This window comes from Lissotriton helveticus, chromosome 1_1 (genome assembly GCF_964261635.1).
Source record: "Lissotriton helveticus chromosome 1_1, aLisHel1.1, whole genome shotgun sequence".
Classification (NCBI taxonomy): domain Eukaryota; kingdom Metazoa; phylum Chordata; class Amphibia; order Caudata; family Salamandridae; genus Lissotriton; species Lissotriton helveticus.
The window spans coordinates 1,787,637,595-1,787,659,089 of NC_136057.1; positions in this window are offsets into that span (position 1 = coordinate 1,787,637,595).

Consider the following 21,495-nt stretch of genomic DNA (forward strand, 5'->3'; position numbering starts at 1 on the left):
AAAGACTTCATCCCCCTGCTCCTCCCACTTTGGACCAAAATCATCAACAGCTCCCTTCAACAAGGTCTCATCCCAGACTCCCTCAAGGTGGGGCAAGTCACGCCTATACTCAAGAAACCTACAGCTGACCCGTCTGACCTGAACAATTACCGCCCTATCACCAATATCCCCACCCTGGCCAAACTGCTGGAAAAATGTGTCCAACTACAACTAACAAAACACATTGACCAATTTGACCTCCTCAACCCTCATCAATCAGGCTTCCGATCGAAACATAGCACGGAAACAGCTATGACGCACATAATTGATGACGCCCTCCAAATCCTTGATCGCAATGAGTCCTGCCTCCTCATCCTTCTTGACCTCTCTTCAGCATTTGACACGGTCAAACATGAGAACTTACTGGAGCTGCTCAGCACTAGAATGGGTCTATCGGGAACTGTTCTCAAATGGTTTACTTCCTTCCTTCATAACCGGTCTCAGAAGTTCAAGATCGACAATGTGCTATCTACACCTGTGCCAGCAGATCTAGGTGTTCCACAAGGATCTTCCCTCTCCCCCACACTGTTCAACCTCGTCATGGAACCGCTCGCCACCTTGCTCCAAGCATCCAATGTTCAATTCCATATGTACGCCGATGACACACAACTTTACTTAAAGCTACGATCCCCGGAAGATATCAAACTTCTGAATTCCACACTTAGTAACACTCAATCTTGGTTGGCCGATAATCACCTCAAACTAAATGCTCTGAAAACTGAGTTCCTACTCATCTCACCTCCGGCGAAAATTACCACCACCCAAACCTGGATCAATAACCTAACGGCACTCAATGTCCAACCTACCATCGTGGATTCTGCGAAATCCCTAGGCATCACACTCGACGCCAAGCTCAACATGCAACAGCACGTTAGCAAAGCCACAAAAGGAGCTAATTTCCAAATCAACACACTGAGGAAACTTAAACCCTTCCTCCCTGCCAAAGACTTCCAAACTGCTGTACAAGCTTTAGTCATCCCTCGCATAGACTACGGAATTGTGGCCCTCAGCGGACTCCCGCTATCCACAACAGCACCCCTAAGAGCCTCCCTGAACGCTGCCGCGAGACTCATTACTGGCTCAAGAAAACATTCGCATATATCCCCAGACTTAAATTCTCTAAAATGGCTGCCTTTTGAAGCCAGAATACAGCTAAAAATTGCCGTTATGACACACTCGGCCGTGCACCACAAGGCACCCAACTACCTCGCTCAAAAGTTGTCTATATCAGGAGGTTTGAGATCCAATAGAAGTACAAAAAATCTACTCCTGAAACCTCGTAGATTCCGGAAGGAAAAAACTTACAAGCGCTCCTTCTCAGGAATGGCACCCAGGATCTGGAATGCACTCCCTCCTGAAACCAGGCTTATCTCCTCCACTGCATTCTTCAAGAAAGAGGTGAAAACCATCCTTCTGGCCAAGATCTCCTGAACTTTATAGGTGTTGGATCAGAGACTCTGCATCGCTTTGTATTATTGATCACCTGATTGTCTCTTGGCACTATATTCTTACTTGATTGTGACACTACTATGCTACTCTCCTACTACCGACCAATATATGATACGCTTTCGTTTGTTGAATCACCCTCCCGATGCCCCCACCCCGTGTTCTCTCTATCCTAAGAAATTGGTATAAGCCATCCATACATCCAAAGTTTACCTGAACTCTACTGTAGCGGGATCAATGACTTGCGCCGTCTTATATTACTTGTTACCTGATTGTATATCGATATGTTTTCTGTACATTACTGTTATCCTATTATGTTAGTGACTATTATACTGCTCCCACTATTTCTGTTCAGTCCTGTTGCCCCTACCCCTGTCTCTGTGAAGCGCTCTGATATCTGTAAAGATCTGGTTCGCGCTATATAAAACTTTGAATAAATAAATAAATAAAATAAATATTTGGGAATGTCTAGAATCAGTCTGGCTGCTGCATTCTGCAGACGTTGAAGTTTTTTCAGGTGTTGTGTCTGAATCCCCACGTAAAGGGCGTTGCCATAATTTAGCCTAGAAATAGCGAGGGCAGTTACTAATGTTTTAGGAGCATCAGGAAGGATAAAGGAACGGATCTTCCTGATAATTTTTAATATGCCCCAAAAACTGGCAGTGAGGCTGTTGATCTGGCTGTCAAAGGTCAGCCGACTGTCAAAGATCACCCCTAGATTTTTTGCCTTGGAAACTGGTATTGGACACTCACCCAAATCCGTCGGCCACCATTTTGGAGACCAGACAGGAGGATTAGTACCCAGCAACAGTACTTCGATCTGTCCACCGTTTCATTTTAAACAATTGGATTGCATCCTGTTGTTGACATGGGACATGCAATTGTTAAAACGGTCAGCGGTCTCATCCTCGTTATTAGTTATTGATACGACCACTTGCGTGTCGTCTGCATAAGATATTACAGAAAACCTGAATTGTCTGATCAGTGCGGCTAAGGGGGCCACATAGATATTAAAAAGCGTAGGACTCAGACATGAGCCCTGAGGCACGGCACACTGCAGATTGAAGATTAGGGAGCTGGATCCGCCATTTCGACTTGGAAAGATCTCTCTGTGAGATATGACGTCAATAGAGTAGTGGCGGATTCCTGTATACCCAGATCAGTGAGTCTGGCAATTAATATTTTATGGTTGACGGTATCGAAGGCCGCCGATAGATCTAACAATATCAAGGCGGCCTTCCCTCCTTCATCCAATGATTTCCCGAGTTCCTCACTCGCTGTGATTAAAGCAGTTTCTGTTCCATAGCCCTCTATGAACCCGTATTACGAATGATCTAACAAATTATTTGAGGAGATAAAGGCGGTGAGCTGGGTGTTAAGCAGCTTCTCCAGAACCTTTGAAAAAAAAGGAATTCTAGAGATTGGCCGATAGTTGTTAGGATCGTCAGGGTCCAGGTGTTTTTTTTTAACAAAGGTAACACCGATGCTGACTTCCAAGCTTCCGGGAACTGTCCAGAATCTATAATCCCAGAGAACAATTGGCTTAGTTGTTCGCTGAGTATTTCGGGAAAAAGATTAAATATTTTAGGGGGGCAAGGATCTGTAGGGACCCCAGATTTAGTTTCCTTTACGGTTTGGATAATCTGTTTCCTTACAGGGGAGGAGAAAGAGAAACTGGGTAGTGTTGAATAGGAAACTATCCCTGAGCAAGGGGGTTCGTTGGGAGGAGGATTTCTGTTTGAGAAAGTTTTGTATACTGTCTCCACCTTACCAGCAAAAATCTGGCCCAACACATTACAAAAGTCTGGGCTGTTGTCCGTTTTGGATTTGGACGGAAGTTTAGCTCGTTTTTTAATGGTAGTAAAAAGTTCTTTACTAGAATTTTTTGCCGCTGACATTTAGGCTGTATAATATTTACTCTTTTCCTCAGTAATTAGTTCTTTGTATGTGGCCAATGACAGAGCATACTTCTTTTTCAGATTCCTGTCATAGTTTGACCTCCACTGTTTTTCTATTCTTCTACATAACTGTTTTTGGTTTCTCAAGATATCAGAGAACCAAGGTTTGGAAGGCTTTTTCCTTCTCGAGGAAGTGGTTTTTAAAGGTGCCACTGTGTTTACAACCTTAGTTATCCATGATGTTAAATTATGCACTGCCGTGTTTGTATCTGCAACCATGTTCGGCTTGCCTTCAAGTAGTGATGTTTGAAGACAGTCAGTATCAATTTTTTGCCCAGTCTTGATATGTATATATCACGGGTGGGTTGATCACAGCCGTTGGTTGGGACGATACCTTAATCGTAAATATGACGGCTCTGTGATCTGACCAGGAAACTGGTAAGACCTCATGTATTTTAAGCCTGGAGTTAGAGTTAAAATGCCATCAAGAGTATGTCCTGCGACGTGAGTGCCCTCTTTGACTAATTGCTCCATAGCCAAACCTGACATGACATCGATGAGATGACATGAAGAGTGGGCTTCACCTCACCTCCCCCACCTGAGGGGTTGGGTTGGCAGAAGTGGACACACCTACTGGGCTGTGCTAATGTTTCCATATAAACAAAAGGAGAGAGTGAAGGGATTTTATCCACCGAAGGGGACGGAAACAATACTCCTAGTCCCCTGGGTTAGGTATCTAAATTTAACAAAAAGAAGGAGTACCACCTGAAAAGATGCTCAAGGAGCGATTTCAGCGGGATGATTCAGTTCCTGAAAGAAGAGAGTCCTTCTTTGGCTATTAATAACCCCTCACTCACCGACCTGGTCGGTGACATGCTTCATCATCGGGGCCACCTCGATGGCCGAGTGCCATCAAGGTGTGCTACAACACCTGAAATACAGTGGAGCTGGTATGTGAGTGATGAATGTAGAAAAAGAAAAAGTGGGTGTGTTAAAAATTGTCCTGGTATGGCTTATTTTAGAAAAAAAAATTATTCTTAAGACTACTGGACAATATTAAAATATGTGTGTAGATACAGTAACAGGTATAATGACCAAGTGTATCTGGAAGGTATGTGGAGGGTCTACATGTTTCAAACCGTAATGGGAATTACAGTTTTTTCTTCAGGACCAAAGCAAAGAAATGGGTGGTCAGGGTACACTAACACCCTGCCGTGCCGTAATTCCTTTGAGCCAAGGTAACAAAATTAGTGGTACCCGGCAAAAGAGTTAAAGAAAGGTATAACCCGGTGGTGGTTATCCTGAAAAGGTAAAAAGACCTGTGGAGAGAAAAAGGTATTGATCACAAGAAAACTCGTTACAAGCCTGCAACGTAGTGAAGTGATGGAATCTCCTGTCTTTGTGCTTCATAAGTCATCCCACACTTACTTAATGCGGACTATGGCCGTGCATTATTTTTAGGGTGCATAGTGCAGCTCAAACATATCGTAATAGAATATTGGCGTAGATCAGCTGAATAGACTTCCTAGCACACCTATCAATTGTAGTGTGCTTGGTGAAAATGGTCTGGTATTAATTAAACACTCGCACGCATCCGAAATCTATAGGTGCGTGACTATGCAACAATCACGACATTCTAGGTGAAAGGCATAACGGAGTGTATTATTTGTCTCTTGATTCAACACAGGACAATACAAAACAAACACAACAGAGAACACACAGCAGAAAGGCTTACTCCTAATGAGGGGTCATTGGGCAGCACGGGATTATGAGGGAAGGCCTGTAATTGAAAACATATTCTGCAAAGAAAAACGAAAAACGAAAGAAGATGAAGGCTGAGTACCTGACCAGGAGGTTAGAGGTACTTAAGAAATGGGAGTAGCGAGGCATATGGCTTCACGTTGCCTCATGGCGTGGAGAGTCTCTACTTACAGTTTCCGCAGGTCTGACAGAGCATTGTGCCTATGGAGCCCCTTCATGCGCCCGTGATTAGAGCGAGTGCTGAGCCGGCAATAAGACGGCCGCCATCATGGTTGTGGTGGGCGTGGCTGGCCTGGCGTGATGTCATCACGCGGACGCCCGGGCGTTTGATACGGAAGCCTCACGGGTACTGAGATGTTGCCATAGTAACGCCGCCGCCCATGAGACAATAGAAAAATAGAAAACGGCATTGCTGCTGGGGGTCTCGTAACTATTTGTACTCTTTATTGAGCCCCGGGAGGGATGTGTAACTAGTCTAAGTACAAGGGGGGAAGTAGTGCCCCGTGTAGAGGTTTCTTGGAGAATGGGTACTAAAGGAAAAAGAGAGACGCTTACTCGAGGAGGCACTAGGGACATTGCGCAAGTGATGTCTAAACTAATGGTAACATATAAAAAAAATATTAAAATATTGCGCATAGCATTAGGCTTAGTTTCCATAAAGGAAACATTGGAAAACCTCATGGAAAGGTCGTTGAGCAGCTTAAATTACGACAGCTCTGAAGTAGGAAGAGCTTTGAGTATAGAGGCATTCTAGAGGCAATTTACATATATATAGAGAAAGGGTGGAATTTACAGAACATTCGCCCATTGTATGTTATCGTTGAGACCATTGATATGAGTGGACAATCTATACACCCATCTTTGTTCTTTCTCGTATAGGCGTTTCTGTAGGTTTGGCCCAGGGGGTAATTGTTCAATGATAGTCCACATCATGTCGTTGGGAGTGTGGTTTTGCTCTAAAAAGTGGTCCGTCAATCTGGTCGCACTTTTCTTGCAGCGAATGGTGCTGCGGTGTTCGCAAATTCGCTGCTTAATTTTGCGGGTAGTCATTCCTACATATTGTTTTTTGCAAATACATTCAATCAAATAAACAACATTATTGCTGTTACAGTTTGTATGAGCAATTTGTCTCCATACTTTTCCTTCTTCAAGGTCTAGTGTTTTGGTGTTTCTCGTAAGGTGGCATATGCAGCAGTTGCCACAACGATAATGTCCAGTCACATTGGGGAGGCCCCAAGTTCTAGTGATGGATTGGTTGGTGGGAGCAGTCTTTACTTTAGGCCTAGTTTTTACCAGAGTGTCCTTTAGACTGTGCGATTTTTTGAAGGAAAAAAGGGGTTTCTCCCAGTGTAGATTTCCAGAGTTTATAATCGCCCAGTGTTTATTTATGCTCCTTGTTACCTGATTGGATACTGCGTTGTATGTAGTTACGCAGGTCAACGGTATAGAGTTGTTGGCATTTGTTCTTTCTTCAAGAAGTACCTCTCTTGGTTGATTCCTGACCCTCTTCTGGCATTTATTCACAATCTTGTTAGGGTATCCGCGTTTGTGCAATTTCTCAGATAGATCTTTAGCTTGTTCCTTGTATTCAGATAATTTGCTACAGTTCCTTCTTAGTCTGAGAAATTGTCCGTATGGCAGATTTTCCCTGAGTGGGCGAGGGTGGAAACTCTCAAATCTTAGTAGGTTGTTCTTTTGGTTGGTTTGTAGTGAGTTCGTGTCTCTAATCGGTTGTTCTCCTTGCTAATCACCACATCCAGGAACACAATTTTTTCCTTGTCATAGCAGTTTGTGAATCTCAGGTTACCATCACAGGTGTTAATCCAGGCGATAAATTGATCCAATCGTTCGGTAGGTCCCTGCCAGATTGCTAGGACATCATCGATGTAGCGCTTCCAGAACATTAGGTTTTCACGAAAGGGATTAGTGTCATTAAGGATGAACTTCTGTTCAAAATCGTGGACGTACAGTCCGGCCACGCTTGGAGCAAAGACACTTCCCATTGATGTCCCCCCCGTTTGCAAGTACAGGGTACCCTCAAATTCGAAATAGTTGCATTTTAAAGCCATTTTGGCACATTCAAGAATAAAAGCTCTCGGTGTATTGTGTGGCCAATCGGTATTCTCCAAGGTGTTCTCAAGAACTTGGATGGTGTCATCTTGAGGTATACTCGTGTAAAGACTTTCAATGTCGAAACTTAGCAGCACAGTATTCTCGTCTACAATCAGATTCTGTAATAGATTTAGTAGACTCTTAGTGTCTTGTAAGTAAGTGACCGTGTTTTGAACAATAGTCTTTAAAAAGAAATCACAAAACCTCGACAGAGGTTCTAGTAAAGAGCCAATCCCTGAAACGATTGGGCGTCCTGGTGGTGGTAACCTGCCCTTATGCATTTTGGGAAGTATGTAAAAGTATGGGATTTTTCCTTCTGTGGTACATAGATAGTCAGCTTCCTGTTTGGATATCTTTCCGGCCATTTCTGCAGTTTCCACTAGTTGCACAATTTCAGTTTTCAATTCATTGGTTGGATCTGATTCCAAGATTTGGTAATTTCTGTTATCACTGAGGAGTCTGAGGCATTCCTCGCGGTATGTCATTACATCCATAACTACCAGTCCCCCACCTTTATCCGCAGGTTTTATTATGATTGTTTCACAGGCACGCAGTTCATTCAATGCTGTGTTTTCGGCTCTACTCATGTTTTGAAATTGAGTGGAGGTCTGCATTTTTTCAACATCATTATACACAGCCTGTTCGAAAGCGATTAGTTCCACAGGGGTGGTATGTGGAGGTGGCGTGAAGGTGGATTTCACTCTAAATCCGGTTTCATTTTCAATCTCATTCTCTCTCGGAGGACCCTGTTTCTCAAAAAAGGATTTGAGTCTTAACTTTCTAAAAAATCCTGCCAACTCACAATGTAATTGGAACTTGTCCACACGAGCTGTGGGGACGAAACCCAGACCTTTGTTCAAAACACTCTCTTCTGTAATTGACAATGGTCTGGAGGAGAGATTTGTAACTAGGGTTTCATGTTGCTGGGCCCTGCTTTGCTCTTCGTTCGGTTGCTCACTGGATCGTCCTCCTCCCAGTGTACCTGGTTGGGTTGTCTGTTTTTTCCTCTTTCTCGTCGGCCCCTGTGAAAAAAGGGGGGTCGAAATTGGTTCTGGTGAAACCGGGGAGGTTGAAAGTGTGATTGGAAAGGTGGTTGCCAACCATACATAGGGAAATGCGGTGGTTGATTATATGGATCTTGAAACATTGGTGGATTGAAATTGGGCCAAAGATTTTGCCCTCTTCTTCCCCCTCTGCCTCGTTGTCTGTTACCGCTGGCATTTGACCCATTGCTACTATTCGATGAGTTACTAGAAGCATCTGAATCAGATGTAGATTTCTCAGGTGGTTTAAAGTCTGGGTCTGAGTAAGGGTAGGTGTTTTTAAAGGTGAATCTTTTCAAGTCTTTTTGAAATTTAGTGACTTTTGCTGGGTCAGATTCTCTTTGTATTCATTGATTTCTTTATTTATTTCATCAAGCTTCCTTTTATACCCCGTGATACTCGTCTTAATATGTGATTCAGTCTTCTGAATTTCAATCAGGATAGCCTCTGATAATCTCAGTGCTGTTTTTAAGATGAGCACAATCCAATCATGCGTACAATGCCACGCTATTAGGGCCCAATCTTTTCTGAAAGTAGAGTCGTTCAGAAAAATTCGTGGTGCATTCGTTACCAGCAAGCCTTTCGGGGCCATAACCCGTGAGGCTTCCGTATCAAACGCCCGGGCGTCCGTGTGATGACATCACGCCAGGCCAGCCACGCCCACCACAACCATGATGGCAGCCGTCTTATTGCCGGCTCAGCACTCGCTCTAATCACGGGCGCATGAAGGGGCTCCATAGGCACAATGCTCTGTCAGACCTGCGGAAACTGTAAGTAGAGACTCTCCGCGCCATGAGGCAACGTGAAGCTATATGCCTCGCTACTCCCATTTCTTAAGTACCTCTAACCTCCTGGTCAGGTACTCAGCCCTCATCTTCTTTCGTTTTTCGTTTTTCTTTGCAGATTATGTTTTCAATTACAGGCCTCCCCTCATAATCCCGTGCTGCCCAATGACCCCTCATTAGGAGTAAGCCTTTCTACTGTGTGTTCTCTGTTGTGTTTGTTTTGTATTGTCCTGTGTTGAATCAAGAGACAAATAATACACTCCGTTATGCCTTTCACCTAGAATGTCGTGATTGTTGCATAGTCACGCACCTATAGATTTCGGATGCGTGCGAGTGTTTAATTAATACCAGACCATTTTCACCAAGCACACTACAATTGATAGGTGTGCTAGGAAGTCTATTCAGCTGATCTACGCCAATATTCTATTACGATATGTTTGAGCTGCACTATGCACCCTAAAAATAATGCACGGCCATAGTCCGCATTAAGTAAGTGTGGGATGACTTATGAAGCACAAAGACAGGAGATTCCATCACTTCACTACGTTGCAGGCTTGTAACGAGTTTTCTTGTGATCAATACCTTTTTCTCTCCACAGGTCTTTTTATCTTTTCAGGATAACCACCACCGGGTTATACCTTTCTTTAACTCTTTTGCCGGGTACCACTAATTTTGTTACCTTGGCTCAAAGGAATGACGGCACGGCAGGGTGTTAGTGTACCCTGACCACCCATTTCTTTGCTTTGGTCCTGAAGAAAAACCGGTAATTCCCATTACGGTTTGAAACATGTAGACCCTCCACATACCTTCCAGATACACTTGGTCATTATACCTGTTACTGTATCTACACACATATTTTAATATTGTCCAGTAGTCTTAAGAATAACATTTTTTTTCTAAAATAAGCCATACCAGGACAATTTTTAACACACCCACTTTTTCTTTTTCTACATTCATCACTCACATACCAGCTCCACTGTATTTCAGGTGTTGTAGCACACCTTGATGGCACTCGGCCATCGAGGTGGCCCCGATGATGAAGCATGTCACCGACCAGGTCGGTGAGTGAGGGGTTATTAATAGCCAAAGAAGGACACTCTTCTTTCAGGAACTGAATCATCCCGCTGAAATCGCTCCTTGAGCATCTTTTCAGGTGGTACTCGTTCTTTTTGTTAAATTTAGATACCTAACCCAGGGGACTAGGAGTATTGTTTCCATCCACTTCGGTGGATAAAATCCCTTCACTCTCTCCTTTTGTTTATATGATATCTTGGCAGCGCACAGCTGCGAGAGTTCTATTGTCCTTCTTTGCACCTGTGACATTCTAACCTTCACACTCAACACACAGTAGGCAACATGGGAGAAAATCAAGGCCTTTCATATTCCACTGAAGGGATTGACGCCATTATGGGCGAAATCTCGGGTTTTTCAGACGCAAGTATCTCACAAACTATATCACAGACAGGTGATTGGGAAAAGCTGTCAGAGATGAAGAGAGATCGCATAAGAACCATTCTACACGGCACCATTCTTAAGGAATATTTAACTAATGATATGGCCCCGAAAGGCTTGCTGGTAACGAATGCACCACAAATTTTTCTGAACGACTCTACTTTCAGAAAAGATTGGGCCCTAATAGCGTGGCATTGTACGCATGATTGGATTGTGCTCATCTTAAAAACAGCACTGAGATTATCAGAGGCTATCCTGATTGAAATTCAGAAGACTGAATCACATATTAAGACGAGTATCACGGCGTATAAAAGGAAGCTTGATGAAATAAATAAAGAAATCAATGAATACAAAGAGAATCTGACCCAGCAAAAAGTCACTAAATTTCAAAAAGACTTGAAAAGATTCACCTTTAAAAACACCTACCCTTACTCAGACCCAGACTTTAAACCACCTGAGAAATCTACATCTGATTCAGATGCTTCTAGTAACTCATCGAATAGTAGCAATGGGTCAAATGCCAGCGGTAACAGACAACGAGGCAGAGGGGGAAGAAGAGGGCAAAATCTTTGGCCCAATTTCAATCCACCAATGTTTCAAGATCCATATATTCAACCGCCGCATTTCCCTATGTATGGTTGGCAACCACCTTTCCAATCACACTTTCAACCTCCCCCGTTTCACCAGAACCAATTTCGACCCCCTTTTTTTCACAGGGGCCGACGGGGAAGAGGAAAAAACAGACAACCCAACCAGGTACACTGGGAGGAGGACGATCCAGTGAGCAACCGAACGAAGAGCAAAGCAGGGCCCAGCAACATGAAACCCTAGTTACAAATCTCTCCTCCAGACCATTGTCAATTACAGAAGAGAGTGTTTTGAACAAAGGTCTTGGTTTCGTCCCCACAGCTCGTGTGGACAAGTTCCAATTACATTGTGAGTTGGCAGGATTTTTTAGAAAGTTAAGACTCAAATCCTTTTTTGAGAAACAGGGTCCTCCGAGAGAGAATGAGATTGAAAATGAAACCGGACTTAGAGTGAAATCCACCTTCACGCCACCTCCACATACCACCCCTGTGGAACTAATCGCTTTCGAACAGGCTGTGTATAATGATGTTGAAAAAATGCAGACCTCCACTCAATTTCAAAACATGAGTAGAGCCGAAAACACAGCATTGAATGAACTGCGTGCCTGTGAAACAATCATAATAAAACCTGCGGATAAAGGTGGGGGACTGGTAGTTATGGATGTAATGACATACCGCGAGGAATGCCTCAGACTCCTCAGTGATAACAGAAATTACCAAATCTTGGAATCAGATCCAACCAATGAATTGAAAACTGAAATTGTGCAACTAGTGGAAACTGCAGAAATGGCCGGAAAGATATCCAAACAGGAAGCTGACTATCTATGTACCACAGAAGGAAAAATCCCATACTTTTACATACTTCCCAAAATGCATAAGGGCAGGTTACCACCACCAGGACGCCCAATCGTTTCAGGGATTGGCTCTTTACTAGAACCTCTGTCGAGGTTTTGTGATTTATTTTTAAAGACTATTGTTCAAAACACGGTCACTTACTTACAAGACACTAAGAGTCTACTAAATCTATTACAGAATCTGATTGTAGACGAGAATACTGTGCTGCTAAGTTTCGACATTGAAAGTTTTTACACGAGTATACCTCAAGATGACACCATCCAAGTTCTTGAGAACACTTTGGAGAATACCGATTGGCCACACAATACACCGAGAGCTTTTATTCTTGAATGTGCCAAAATGGCTTTAAAATGCAACTATTTCGAATTTGAGGGTACCCTGTACTTGCAAACGGGGGGGACATCAATGGGAAGTGTCTTTGCTCCAAGCGTGGCCGGACTGTACGTCCACGATTTTGAACAGAAGTTCATCCTTAATGACACTAATCCCTTTCGTGAAAACCTAATGTTCTGGAAGCGCTACATCGATGATGTCCTAGCAATCTGACAGGGACCTACCGAACGATTGGATCAATTTATCGCCTGGATTAACACCTGTGATGGTAACCTGAGATTCACAAACTGCTAAGACAAGGAAAAAATTGTGTTCCTGGATGTGGTGATTAGCAAGGAGAACAACCGATTAGAGACACGAACTCACTACAAACCAACTGCAAAGAACAACCTACTAAGATTTGAGAGTTTCCACCCTCGCCCACTCAGGGAAAATCTGCCATACGGACAATTTCTCAGACTAAGAAGGAACTGTAGCAAATTATCTGAATACAAGGAACAAGCTAAAGATCTATCTGAGAAATTGCACAAACGCGGATACCCTAACAAGATTGTGAATAAATGCCAGAAGAGGGCCAAGAATCAACCAAGAGAGGTACTTCTTGAAGAAAGAACAAATGCCAACAACTCTATACCGTTGACCTGCGTAACTACATACAACGCAGTATCCAATCAGGTAACAAGGAGCATAAATAAACACTGGGCGATTATAAACTCTGGAAATCTACACTGGGAGAAACCCCTTTTTTCCTTCAAAAAATCGCACAGTCTAAAGGACACTCTGGTAAAAACTAGGCCTAAAGTAAAGACTGCTCCCACCAACCAATCCATCACTAGAACTTGGGGCCTCCCCAATGTGACTGGACATTATCGTTGTGGCAACTGCTGCATATGCCACCTTACGAGAAACACCAAAACACTAGACCTTGAAGAAGGAAAAGTATGGAGACAAATTGCTCATACAAACTGTAACAGCAATAATGTTGTTTATTTGATTGAATGTATTTGCAAAAAACAATATGTAGGAATGACTACCCGCAAAATTAAGCAGCGAATTTGCGAACACCGCAGCACCATTCGCTGCAAGAAAAGTGCGACCAGATTGACGGACCACTTTTTAGAGCAAAACCACACACCCAACGACATGATGTGGACTATCATTGAACAATTACCCCCTGGGCCAAACCTACAGAAACGCCTATACGAGAAAGAACAAAGATGGGTGTATAGATTGTCCACTCATATCAATGGTCTCAACGATAACATACAATGGGCGAATGTTCTGTAAATTCCACCCTTTCTCTATATATATGTAAATTGCCTCTAGAATGCCTCTATACTCAAAGCTCTTCCTACTTCAGAGCTGTCGTAATTTAAGCTGCTCAACGACCTTTCCATGAGGTTTTCCAATGTTTCCTTTATGGAAACTAAGCCTAATGCTATGCGCAATATTTTTATATTTTTTTTATATGTTACCATTAGTTTAGACATCACTTGCGCAATGTCCCTAGTGCCTCCTCGAGTAAGCGTCTCTCTTTTTCCTTTAGTACCCATTCTCCAAGAAACCTCTACACGGGGCACTACTTCTCCCCTTGTACTTAGACTAGTTACACATCCCTCCGGGGCTCAATAAAGAGTACAAATAGTTACGAGACCCCCAGCAGCAATGCCGTTTTCTATTTTTCTATTGTCTCATGGGTGGCGGCGTTACTATGGCAACGTCTCAGTACCCGTGAGGCTTCCGTATCAAACGCCCGGGCGTCCGCGTGATGACATCACGCCAGGCCAGCCACGCCCACCACAACCATGATGGCGGCCGTCTTATTGCCGGCTCAGCACTCGCTCTAATCACGGGCGCATGAAGGGGCTCCATAGGCACAATGCTCTGTCAGACCTGCGGAAACTGTAAGTAGAGACTCTCCACGCCATGAGGCAACGTGAAGCCATATGCCTCGCTACTCCCATTTCTTAAGTACCTCTTACCTCCTGGTCAGGTACGCAGCCCTCATCTTCTTTCGTTTTTCGTTTTTCTTTGCAGAATATGTTTTCAATTACATGCCTCCCCTCATAATCCCGTGCTGCCCAATGACCCCTCATTAGGAGTAAGCCTTTCTACTGTGTGTTCTCTGTTGTGTTTGTTTTGTATTGTCCTGTGTTGAATCAAGAGACAAATAATACACTCCGTTATGCCTTTCACCTAGAATGTCGTGATTGTTGCATAGTCACGCACCTATAGATTTCGGATGCGTGCGAGTGTTTAATTAATACCAGACCATTTTCACCAAGCACACTACAATTGATAGGTGTGCTAGGAAGTCTATTCAGCTGATCTACGCCAATATTCTATTACGATATGTTTGAGCTGCACTATGCACCCTAAAAATAATGCACGGCCATAGTCCGCATTAAGTAAGTGTGGGATGACTTATGAAGCACAAAGACAGGAGATTCCATCACTTCACTACGTTGCAGGCTTGTAACGAGTTTTCTTGTGATCAATACCTTTTTCTCTCCACAGGTCTTTTTATCTTTTCAGGATAACCACCACCGGGTTATACCTTTCTTTAACTCTTTTGCCGGGTACCACAAATTTTGTTACCTTGGCTCAAAGGAATGACGGCACGGCAGGGTGTTAGTGTACCCTGACCACCCATTTCTTTGCTTTGGTCCTGAAGAAAAACCGGTAATTCCCATTACGGTTTGAAACATGTAGACCCTCCACATACCTTCCAGATACACTTGGTCATTATACCTGTTACTGTATCTACACACATATTTTAATATTGTCCAGTAGTCTTAAGAATAACATTTTTTTTCTAAAATAAGCCATACCAGGACAATTTTTAACACACCCACTTTTTCTTTTTCTACATTCATCACTCACATACCAGCTCCACTGTATTTCAGGTGTTGTAGCACACCTTGATGGCACTCGGCCATCGAGGTGGCCCCGATGATGAAGCATGTCACCGACCAGGTCGGCGAGTGAGGGGTTATTAATAGCCAAAGAAGGACTCTCTTCTTTCAGGAACTGAATCATCCCGCTGAAATCGCTCCTTGAGCATCTTTTCAGGTGGTACTCCTTCTTTTTGTTAAATTCTGTGCTAATGTTTCCCGCCTGTCTTCCTGCCGAAAAGGAGGGGAGACAGGAGAGGGGCCTCCTCCTGATAGCAGGACAGGCTGGGGGCCATGTTACAAAGGCATAAAGGCATTTGACGCTCCCCTGCCACAGATAGCTCTTCCTGACCTGGGGGAGGTGTGACCACCTCTGCCCAGGAAAGGCTTTGTTTCTGGGCTCAGGGAGCAAAGGCTCCCACCACAGGGGTCCAGGTGGTGACAGGCTGGGGTTTACCAGTCAGAGAACCCACAAGAGGCTGGTCATTTTTCAGGGGGTATCTCTCAGATGGCCTCTGAGTGCATTTTTCATTAAATCCCACAATGGCATCTGTGTCGGTATAATGTGCTGATAAGTTTGATACCAAACTTCCCAGTTTTCAGTAAAATCATTATAGTACTGTGGAGTACGTAATGACAAACTCCCAGCACTATACACTCTTAATGGCATTACTGCACTTACGATGTCTGAGAATTGTTCTAGACACTGTAGGGGTACAAGGCTCATGCACCTGTACCCTCGCCACTGGTATAGCGCACCCAGATAGAAGGGTGGCTGACCTAGGCCATGGCAGTGGGTTGTAGGCATGGCACACAGGGATGTGTGCTATGTCGACTCATCACCTTATTCTGCATCAAACGCACAGCCGGTACTGGCAGTGTGTGTGTGTGTGTGTGTGTGCGTGTGTGTGCATGCGTGTGTGTAAAGGTACAGGGCCTCTAAGGGTGGCACAATAATTGCGGCTGTCCTTAGAGGCCTTCCCTGGGCACAGTGCCCTTGGTACACATGGTACCTTTTACAAGGGGCTGATATATGGCTAGAGATGTGCCAATGGGGGTACAAGTACAGTTTTGGGAAAGAACACAGGCCTTGGAACCTGATTGGCAGGGACCCAGGGCACATTAAGGCAAAGTGCATCGGTAGTCTGACAAAAAGTGGGGGGGGGTTACTGCAAAAGAAACCCAGCTTCATTCAGGGCTCACATGTTCGGAATAGGCTGCATGGGAGATGGGGTGCTGGGCCGCCTGTGGTGTCCAAATCCCCGGTCAGCCTCCCACGCGAGGCAGTTTAAAGTTAAGTGTCTGCCAGTCTGTGGATCACCCAACCGCACACCGAGACGGGGAGAGGAAAGGTGAGGAAAGGAAAGAGAAATAAGGCCATCGGATGAGGGTCAGCCACTCTCACAGCACTCAAGGATTGAGCAGTCAGGACAAGCCACTCAGATGTATAGTGTTTGCAAGTTCAAGGCCATGCTTTCCTGCCCTTTGATAAGGCCTCCTGTATTAGGGTGCAGCTCCAGTGAACACCTCTGTGGCTGCTCAGAAGGGAGTCAAAATAGGCCCAGGGGCCCCAAGGAGAGACTCTTTAATGGGTAGCGAGGCATCCTTGTCTTGCTGCGATTAAGCTGCTGTTGGTATCATGGCAGATGCTGTGCCTGGCAAGGGACCTGGAGCACACCCTTTTCCAACTTTAGCAGCTTTAGCACTGCCGTGGCCATAGTTAAGGCCACGCTACGCTGCACCCTCATTCAGCTCGCAAGTCCAGCCTGACCCAGACAGATTGCTAGGCCAAATTAAGGCAAGTACAAACTAGACAAAAAAAATAAATGAAGAACAATGATTGCAAGAGACTTTAAGAGATTGAAAGAGAGTAGTTTATCTGTTGTATCAGAAAGAAATTCTATATTTGCCTTATCCAGGAGACCACAGGGAAACAGTGGATATTCAAACTACTCACACAGAGTACAACACAAACAACCACAATGGTAGCATGGAAAGGATATGTGTGGGAACCAAGAAAGGATAAAAAACATAAAAGTGCATGTGAGAAAGTGGCTCTATATACACTGGACCAAGATAAGGTACAGTGTGTACAGAGTCCACAAACCCCAGATGTATAACAAAGGTTAAAGCCAGGTGTGACCTTACTCTCTAAAGTGGTAGCTTGGTCGAGCAGTAAGGCAGTACCAGAGGACAGTGTAAAGCATGTGTTGTACCCATTCAGTCAGCAAAAGGTTTCACATACTCAAAGACTTAACTCCAGTCCAATTGATTTTATATCAAAGATATAATTGTTTTATTTTTAGAACCAATATGTATCAAAATATACTGTTCTCAATATGAGAGGTCTCAGATGAGTACTTTCCAGAAAGGCAATACATTTTGTAAACACAATAGGTACAGGGGTTGCAGTAGGCAACACAATTCTAAACACAATTCTAAACACAATTTAGCATTGAGCTCAATGTGTTTTTCCATATACATACAGCTGATTACTTTGTAGATTACTCTGGTAGTTCCAGGACTGGATCCTAGATTCAGTCCTGGGATCTAGGCTGAAAACAGTTTAGTAAAAACGTTTTAGTTATTGCAGTGATTTTTACGGAATATTAAGCTATTTTAAAAGTTCACACTTAAAAACTTTTCAATGGAAATCTGGCAATGTTATCCCATGGGAAAAAATTCAGGTTGCAGTTAAAGTACGATCTCGTTAGTTTTGTAATCCAGTACTTGGCTCCTAGGTCCAGCACTGGGGTCTCAACTTAAAACAGGTAAGCAATTACGTTTCAGTATTTGGTGTGATTTTTAAAGAATATTTCAAGTTTTCAAACGTAGACAGAAGAAATTTCACAGAAAAGCACACAATGGATTCCTATGGAGAAAATTCAAGTCACTAGTAAACCCGACTAGGATTACTTTTGCAGTTCAGTACTGGGCTACAAGATGCAGTACTGGCTTCTCTCCTGATCACAGGTGAGTACTTCGGAATTCGGTTGATTTTATGGGAATATTTAAGGTTTCAAAACTTCACACTTAGAAGATTTTTCGAGTCAAACCAGTCAATGTTATACAATGGCAGGTAAGTGAGTTGCCGGTTTCCAGGTAAGTACACGACTGGGGAAGTTAGGTCCTGGGCATAGACTAAGGGGTCTCCCTGGGTCAGGTAGGTACAGTTGGTTCACCCTCAGCGGCACAGGGCAGCCGGGTGTAGAGGTAGTTAGGCCCAATGTTATCCAATAAGGGGCAGGGGTCCTCCGGTTGGTGGCTGCTGGCTAGCAGGCCACGCGGCTGTGGGAGCTGGGCTCCTGGTCACTTGCTCAGGGCAAAGGGGGAAGTAGGATAGGACAAAGGTTGCACAGCCAGTGGCACACGGGCGGCTGGGTGCAGGGTGCTTTTGAGCCGTTGGACGCTCAATGTTATTCAATGGGAAAAGTAAAAAGGAAACAAAGGCTGCAGACTCGGGACGGTGATTCTTCAGGTGCGACCACCACTTCGAGAGGTAAGTTGGGATCTTGGAGAAGAGGTAGGTACCTCAAAGGCAGGCACATGGGCTGCAGGGAGCCGGGTGCAGGGGTGTCTTTTGTTGTCGGAAATCTTACACTCGGCGGGTCGTGGTTGGGGGGTCCCTGGTTCTGAGGCTGCAGGCATCGTTAGGTACATCGAGGAGGGTCTTTGGGCACTGGACTTTGGGTCCCAGTTGCCGGGGGACGTCCTCGTGGTCTTGGATCACTCGGGCACAGGCCAGGCTCGGCGGGTGCAGAGTGGGCAGGTCTTGAGCTTCCTGGCTGGCACCAGGGGGTGGTTGTTGAAGCAGAGCCTCTGCTTATGGTAGTCCCAGTCTTTAAGAGGGTCAAGGCAGGCAGGTCCTCCGGGTGTCCCAAGGGTGCTGTCCGCAGGAGTCGCCGGGATTAAGCAGGAGCCGGTTCCAGGGTCAACAGGCCGGTAGGGCTGGGGCCAATTCAGTGGGTGTCGTCCTGTTGTTAACAGCTGCACGGCGGGTCTTCTTCTTGATCTTCTTTCTTCTTTTCTTATTGGGATCTGAGGAAGGAAGGTTCAGGGTTCCCCTAAATACTAAATTTAGGGGTGTTACAGGTAGGGCAAGGGCAGGGGCCAATAGGTCCCTGTCCTGGGGTGGGTACACCCCCTAGCCTGATCCTCTCCTGTGGGAGGGGGGCAGGAGCCTAGTTGTGATTGGGCAGGGCTCCCCATCTTCAAGATGGCCAGTGCCTATGGTCGTGCTTCACCTCGCCTCTCCCACCTGAGGGGTCGGGTTGGCACACCCCCCTTCCTGACATAGGGTTTCCCGCCAGTCTTCCCGCAGGAGTGGGGGTTGGAACTGGTGGGGGCCAGTTGCTGAGTACAGCAAATGGTCTGGAGAAGCTCACAGAGGTGGCATGCCTTTAAAGCTTCCCCCTGCCCATCCTGGGGGAGTAGACCTAGCACCTTGCCCAGGATGTGCATTGTTGCAGGCCCAGGAGAGTGGGGAGTTCTCCACCCAGGGGTCCAGCAACATGTCTGCTGTGTGGCAGCCTCTGCAGCCACTCAGACCAGACATGGATTGCAGGTTATGTTTTCAGGGGGCATATCCAAGATGCCCTATGGTGCATTTTACATTAAATCCGACACACTGGCATCAGTGCGGGTTTAATGTGCTGAGAAGTTTGGTACCAAACTTGTCAGTCTTCGGTGTAGCCATTATGGTGCTGTGGAGTTCGTAATGACAACCTCCCTGCATCATATACTCTTAATGGCTTTGGGTACTGTAGGGGCACAGGGCTCCTGCACCTGTGCCCACACCACTGGCATAGGGCACCCAGCTAGAGGGGTGGGCATGGCACACAGGGATGTGTTAAGAGGCAAAAGCGGAGAAGCACTCCCGGTTTTTAAATGTTTTTTCTTTCTCTAAACTTTTTTTAAAAATGTTTAAACAAAGCGTGCTACAGAGGTGGCACGTTTGTCCAGAAACCGTGCCTAAACTGATTCACCTTCCTACCTCGAGTCTCTAGGACCCGACCTCTGCGCACTGTTGTTAGTGCAGTTTGCAACAATTTTTAAAAAAAAACAATTTCTCATTTGAATTTATCAAAGCTAATTGTTGAGAAAATATACTGTTCTACATTACAAAACACACAGAACAAAAAAGTTAATTGAAGAAACAACCATCAGCTTAAATCATCAGCTTTATGTTGAAAATTGTTGAAAATTTATCAGAAAATATCTTTACAAATTCCTGTTTACAATCAATCTATGTGATCATAGCAGAATTAATCCATCAAAGAATCTTTCAAAACATTCTTGACATCTTCTTTTTAAATGCCCAATGCATTTCGAGCCTTATGTGGCTCTTCTTCTGGGGCCTGAAAAATTGAGAGTTTACTGTCAAATCTTATGACGCTCACGGCACGTTACCAAAACACGCCTGGAGTCTTGAATCTCAATTGCCTTTACTCGCGTGTCTCTCTCTTCCCGTCTACTGTGAGATACAACTCTTTCAGTCCTTTCCACGCTATGGGCAGGTCATTTCTGTACACTTCTCTCTGTGACTACAGCGTTTAATGAACTCTACTCTACTCTACTGTTGCAAACTGCACTAGCAACAGTGCGCAGAGGTCGGGTCCTAGAGACTCGAGGTAGGAAGTTGACACAGGGATGTGTGCCATGTCGACTCTCTGTTTAGTTCTGTGCTTAGACACTCAGCCTGCAAAGGCAGTGTGTGGGTGTCAGGGTACAGGGCCTCTAAGGGTGGCACAATAAGTGATGCCGCCCTTAGGACTCTTCTCTGGTCACCAGGCCCTGGGCACCTAGGGTACCATTTACTAGGGGCTGATAGGTGGCCAGAGATGCCAATTGGGTTTTGTTTCAATACAGCTGTAGGGAAGGAACACAGGCCCTGGGTACATGGTTGGCAGGAGCCCAGGGCACGCTCAGTCAAAGCACATCAGCAGTTCAGCAAAAAGTGGGGGCATACCAATGCAAGAAAGATGGCACTTTCTCACAGTGAGGGCTGACAAATCTAGCGAACAAAGTTGAGAGTCAATTTAACTATAAAGTGTTGTCACGTGAAAAGGCTTTTACATGTCCTACTTTTAAATATCATGCACCGTGCCATAATAGGCAATAAGGCCTATGTAGCTGTGACTTACAAATATTTAAAACAAAGGTTTATACCTGTCAAAAGAGGTTATTTGACATGTCGAATTTGCAAGCTTCTGGTGGTGGGCCTGTAGTCATGTTTACTTTGTCACTGTAGTGAATGGAAAAATGGGTACTGCAGTCAACTTGCGACATTT